This window comes from Lithobates pipiens, unplaced genomic scaffold, assembly GCF_037356315.1.
Source record: "Lithobates pipiens isolate NorthernLeopardFrog02 unplaced genomic scaffold, aLitPip1_a1.2 Scaffold_13, whole genome shotgun sequence".
NCBI lineage: Eukaryota > Metazoa > Chordata > Amphibia > Anura > Ranidae > Lithobates > Lithobates pipiens.
In genome coordinates, this window is record NW_027507718.1 from 237,739,592 (window position 1) to 237,746,931 (window position 7,340).

The following is a 7,340-nucleotide window of genomic DNA, read 5'->3' on the forward strand; positions in this document are numbered from 1 at the left end:
TGGGCACAGAGGCTACATATGATAGATCAGAGGTTACATATGATAGGCACACAGGCTACATATGATAGGTACAGAGGCTACATTTGATGGGTACAGAGGCTACATATGATGGGTACAGAGGCTACATATGATAGGCACACAGGCTGCATATGAGAGGTACAGAGGCCACATATCATGGGCACAGAAGTTACATATGATAGATACAGAGGCTACATATGATAGGTACAGAGGTTACATATGATGGGCACAGAGGTTACATATGATAGGTACAGAGGCTACATATGATAGGTACAGAGGCTACATATGATAGGCACACAGGCTACATATGATAGGCACACAGGCTACATATGATAGGTACAGAGGCTACATATGATGGGTACAGAGGCTACATATGATAGGTACAGAGGCTACATATGATAGGCACACAGGCTACATATGATAGGTACAGAGGCTACATATGATGGGTACAGAGGCTACATATGATAGGTACAGAGGCTACATATGATGGGTACAGAGGTTACATATGATGGGCACAGAGGCTACATATGATAGATACAGAGGCAACATATGATAGGCACACAGGCTACATATGATAGGTACAGAGGCTACATATGATGGGTACAGAGGCTACATATGATAGGTACAGAGGCTACATATGATAGATACAGAGGCTACATATGATAGGCACACAGGCTACATATGATAGGTACAGAGGCTACATATGATGGGTACAGAGGCTACATATGATAGGTACAGAGGCTACATATGATAGATACAGAGGCTACATATGATAGGCACACAGGCTACATATGATAGGTACAGAGGCTACATTTGATGGGTACTGAGGCTACATATGATAGATACAGAGGCTACATATGATAGGCACACAGGCTACATATGATAGGTACAGAGGCTACATATGATGGGCACAGAGGTTACATATGATAGATACAGACGCTACATATGATAGGTACAGAGGCTACATATGATGGGCACAGAGGTTACATATGCTAGATACAGAGGCTACATATGATAGGTACAAAGGTTACATATGATGGGCACAGAGGTTACATATGATAGGTACAGAGGCTACATATGATAGGTACAGAGGCTACATATGATAGGCACACAGGCTACATATGATAGGTACAGAGGCTACATATGATGGGTACAGAGGTTACATATGATGGGCACAGAGGCTACATATGATAGATACAGAGGCAACATATGATAGGCACACAGGCTACTTATGATAGGTACAGAGGCTACATATGATGGGTACAGAGGCTACATATGATAGGTACAGAGGCTACATATGATAGATACAGAGGCTACATATGATAGGCACACAGGCTACATATGATAGGTACAGAGGCTACATATGATGGGTACAGAGGCTACATATGATAGGTACAGAGGCTACATATGATAGATACAGAGGCTACATATGATAGGCACACAGGCTACATATGATAGGTACAGAGGCTACATATGATGGGTACAGAGGCTACATATGATAGATACAGAGGCTACATATGATAGGCACACAGGCTACATATGATAGGTACAGAGGCTACATATGATGGGCACAGAGGTTACATATGATAGATACAGACGCTACATATGATAGGTACAGAGGCTACATATGATGGGCACAGAGGTTACATATAATAGATACAGAGGCTACATATGATAGGTACAGAGGCTACATATGATGGGCACAGAGGCTACATATGATGGGCACAGAGGCAACATATGATAGGTACAGAGGCTACATATGATGGGTACAGAGGTTACATATGATGGGCACAGAGGCTACATATGATAGATACAGAGGCAACATATGATAGGCACACAGGCTACATATGATAGGTACAGAGGCTACATATGATGGGTACAGAGGCTACATATGATAGGTACAGAGGCTACATATGATAGATACAGAGGCTACATATGATAGGCACACAGGCTACATATGATAGGTACAGAGGCTACATATGATGGGTACAGAGGCTACATATGATAGGTACAGAGGCTACATATGATAGATACAGAGGCTACATATGATAGGCACACAGGCTACATATGATAGGTACAGAGGCTACATATGATGGGTACAGAGGCTACATATGATAGATACAGAGGCTACATATGATAGGCACACAGGCTACATATGATAGGTACAGAGGCTACATATGATGGGCACAGAGGTTACATATGATAGATACAGACGCTACATATGATAGGTACAGAGGCTACATATGATGGGCACAGAGGTTACATATAATAGATACAGAGGCTACATATGATAGGTACAGAGGCTACATATGATAGGTACAGAGGCTACATTTGATGGGTACAGAGGCTACATATGATGGGTACAGAGGCTACATATGATAGGCACACAGGCTGCATATGAGAGGTACAGAGGCCACATATCATGGGCACAGAAGTTACATATGATATATACAGAGGCTACATATGATAGGTACAGAGGTTACATATGATGGGCACAGAGGTTACATATGATAGGTACAGAGGCTACATATGATAGGTACAGAGGCTACATATGATAGGCACACAGGCTACATATGATAGGTACAGAGGCTACATATGATGGGTACAGAGGCTACATATGATAGGTACAGAGGCTACATATGATGGGTACAGAGGTTACATATGATGGGCACAGAGGCTACATATGATAGATACAGAGGCAACATATGATAGGCACACAGGCTACATATGATAGGTACAGAGGCTACATATGATGGGTACAGAGGCTACATATGATAGGTACAGAGGCTACATATGATAGATACAGAGGCTACATATGATAGGCACACAGGCTACATATGATAGGTACAGAGGCTACATATGATGGGTACAGAGGCTACATATGATAGGTACAGAGGCTACATATGATAGATACAGAGGCTACATATGATAGGCACACAGGCTACATATGATAGGTACAGAGGCTACATTTGATGGGTACAGAGGCTACATATGATAGATACAGAGGCTACATATGATAGGCACACAGGCTACATATGATAGGTACAGAGGCTACATATGATGGGCACAGAGGTTACATATGATAGATACAGACGCTACATATGATAGGTACAGAGGCTACATATGATGGGCACAGAGGTTACATATAATAGATACAGAGGCTACATATGATAGGTACAGAGGCTACATATGATAGGTACAGAGGCTACATTTGATGGGTACAGAGGCTACATATGATGGGTACAGAGGCTACATATGATAGGCACACAGGCTGCATATGAGAGGTACAGAGGCCACATATCATGGGCACAGAAGTTACATATGATAGATACAGAGGCTACATATGATAGGTACAGAGGTTACATATGATGGGCACAGAGGTTACATATGATAGGTACAGAGGCTACATATGATAGGTACAGAGGCTACATATGATAGGCACACAGGCTACATATGATAGGTACAGAGGCTACATATGATGGGTACAGAGGCTACATATGATAGGTACAGAGGCTACATATGATGGGTACAGAGGTTACATATGATGGGCACAGAGGCTACATATGATAGATACAGAGGCAACATATGATAGGCACACAGGCTACATATGATAGGTACAGAGGCTACATATGATGGGTACAGAGGCTACATATGATAGGTACAGAGGCTACATATGATAGATACAGAGGCTACATATGATAGGCACACAGGCTACATATGATAGGTACAGAGGCTACATATGATGGGTACAGAGGCTACATATGATAGGTACAGAGGCTACATATGATAGATACAGAGGCTACATATGATAGGCACACAGGCTACATATGATAGGTACAGAGGCTACATTTGATGGGTACAGAGGCTACATATGATAGATACAGAGGCTACATATGATAGGCACACAGGCTACATATGATAGGTACAGAGGCTACATATGATGGGCACAGAGGTTACATATGATAGATACAGACGCTACATATGATAGGTACAGAGGCTACATATGATGGGCACAGAGGTTACATATGGTAGATACAGAGGCTACATATGATAGGTACAGAGGTTACATATGATGGGCACAGAGGTTACATATGATGGGTACAGAGGCTACATATGATAGGTACAGAGGCTACATATGATAGGCACACAGGCTACATATGATAGGTACAGAGGCTACATATGATGGGTACAGAGGTTACATATGATGGGCACAGAGGCTACATATGATAGATACAGAGGCAACATATGATAGGCACACAGGCTACTTATGATAGGTACAGAGGCTACATATGATGGGTACAGAGGCTACATATGATAGGTACAGAGGCTACATATGATAGATACAGAGGCTACATATGATAGGCACACAGGCTACATATGATAGGTACAGAGGCTACATATGATGGGTACAGAGGCTACATATGATAGGTACAGAGGCTACATATGATAGATACAGAGGCTACATATGATAGGCACACAGGCTACATATGATAGGTACAGAGGCTACATATGATGGGTACAGAGGCTACATATGATAGATACAGAGGCTACATATGATAGGCACACAGGCTACATATGATAGGTACAGAGGCTACATATGATGGGCACAGAGGTTACATATGATAGATACAGACGCTACATATGATAGGTACAGAGGCTACATATGATGGGCACAGAGGTTACATATAATAGATACAGAGGCTACATATGATAGGTACAGAGGCTACATATGATGGGCACAGAGGCTACATATGATGGGCACAGAGGCAACATATGATAGGTACAGAGGCTACATATGATGGGTACAGAGGTTACATATGATGGGCACAGAGGCTACATATGATAGATACAGAGGCAACATATGATAGGCACACAGGCTACATATGATAGGTACAGAGGCTACATATGATGGGTACAGAGGCTACATATGATAGGTACAGAGGCTACATATGATAGATACAGAGGCTACATATGATAGGCACACAGGCTACATATGATAGGTACAGAGGCTACATATGATGGGTACAGAGGCTACATATGATAGGTACAGAGGCTACATATGATAGATACAGAGGCTACATATGATAGGCACACAGGCTACATATGATAGGTACAGAGGCTACATATGATGGGTACAGAGGCTACATATGATAGATACAGAGGCTACATATGATAGGCACACAGGCTACATATGATAGGTACAGAGGCTACATATGATGGGCACAGAGGTTACATATGATAGATACAGACGCTACATATGATAGGTACAGAGGCTACATATGATGGGCACAGAGGTTACATATAATAGATACAGAGGCTACATATGATAGGTACAGAGGCTGCATATGATAGGTACAGAGGCTACATTTGATGGGTACAGAGGCTACATATGATGGGTACAGAGGCTACATATGATAGGCACACAGGCTGCATATGAGAGGTACAGAGGCCACATATCATGGGCACAGAAGTTACATATGATAGATACAGAGGCTACATATGATAGGTACAGAGGTTACATATGATGGGCACAGAGGTTACATATGATAGGTACAGAGGCTACATATGATAGGTACAGAGGCTACATATGATAGGCACACAGGCTACATATGATAGGTACAGAGGCTACATATGATGGGCACAGAGGTTACATATGATAGATACAGACGCTACATATGATAGGTACAGAGGCTACATATGATGGGCACAGAGGTTACATATAATAGATACAGAGGCTACATATGATAGGTACAGAGGCTACATATGATAGGTGCAGAGGCTACATTTGATGGGTACAGAGGCTACATATGATGGGTACAGAGGCTACATATGATAGGCACACAGGCTGCATATGAGAGGTACAGAGGCCACATATCATGGGCACAGAAGTTACATATGATAGATACAGAGGCTACATATGATAGGTACAGAGGTTACATATGATGGGCACAGAGGTTACATATGATAGGTACAGAGGCTACATATGATAGGTACAGAGGCTACATATGATAGGCACACAGGCTACATATGATAGGTACAGAGGCTACATATGATGGGTACAGAGGCTACATATGATAGGTACAGAGGCTACATATGATGGGTACAGAGGTTACATATGATGGGCACAGAGGCTACATATGATAGATACAGAGGCAACATATGATAGGCACACAGGCTACATATGATAGGTACAGAGGCTACATATGATGGGTACAGAGGCTACATATGATAGGTACAGAGGCTACATATGATAGATACAGAGGCTACATATGATAGGCACACAGGCTACATATGATAGGTACAGAGGTTACATATGATGGGTACAGAGGCTACATATGATAGGTACAGAGGCTACATATGATAGATACAGAGGCTACATATGATAGGCACACAGGCTACATATGATAGGTAAAGAGGCTACATTTGATGGGTACAGAGGCTACATATGATAGATACAGAGGCTACATATGATAGGCACACAGGCTACATATGATAGGTACAGAGGCTACATATGATGGGCACAGAGGTTACATATGATAGATACAGACGCTACATATGATAGGTACAGAGGCTACATATGATGGGCACAGAGGTTACATATGCTTGATACAGAGGCTACATATGATAGGTACAGAGGTTACATATGATGGGCACAGAGGTTACATATGATAGGTACAGAGGCTACATATGATAGGTACAGAGGCTACATATGATAGGCACACAGGCTACATATGATAGGTACAGAGGCTACATATGATGGGTACAGAGGTTACATATGATGGGCACAGAGGCTACATATGATAGATACAGAGGCAACATATGATAGGCACACAGGCTACATATGATAGGTACAGAGGCTACATATGATGGGTACAGAGGCTACATATGATAGGTACAGAGGCTACATATGATAGATACAGAGGCTACATATGATAGGCACACAGGCTACATATGATAGGGACAGAGGCTACATATGATGGGTACAGAGGCTACATATGATAGGTACAGAGGCTACATATGATAGATACAGAGGCTACATATGATAGGCACACAGGCTACATATGATAGGTACAGAGGCTACATATGATGGGTACAGAGGCTACATATGATAGATACAGAGGCTACATATGATAGGCACACAGGCTACATATGATAGGTACAGAGGCTACATATGATGGGCACAGAGGTTACATATGATAGATACAGACGCTACATATGATAGGTACAGAGGCTACATATGATGGGCACAGAGGTTACATATAATAGATACAGAGGCTACATATGATAGGTACAGAGGCTACATATGATGGGCACAGAGGCTA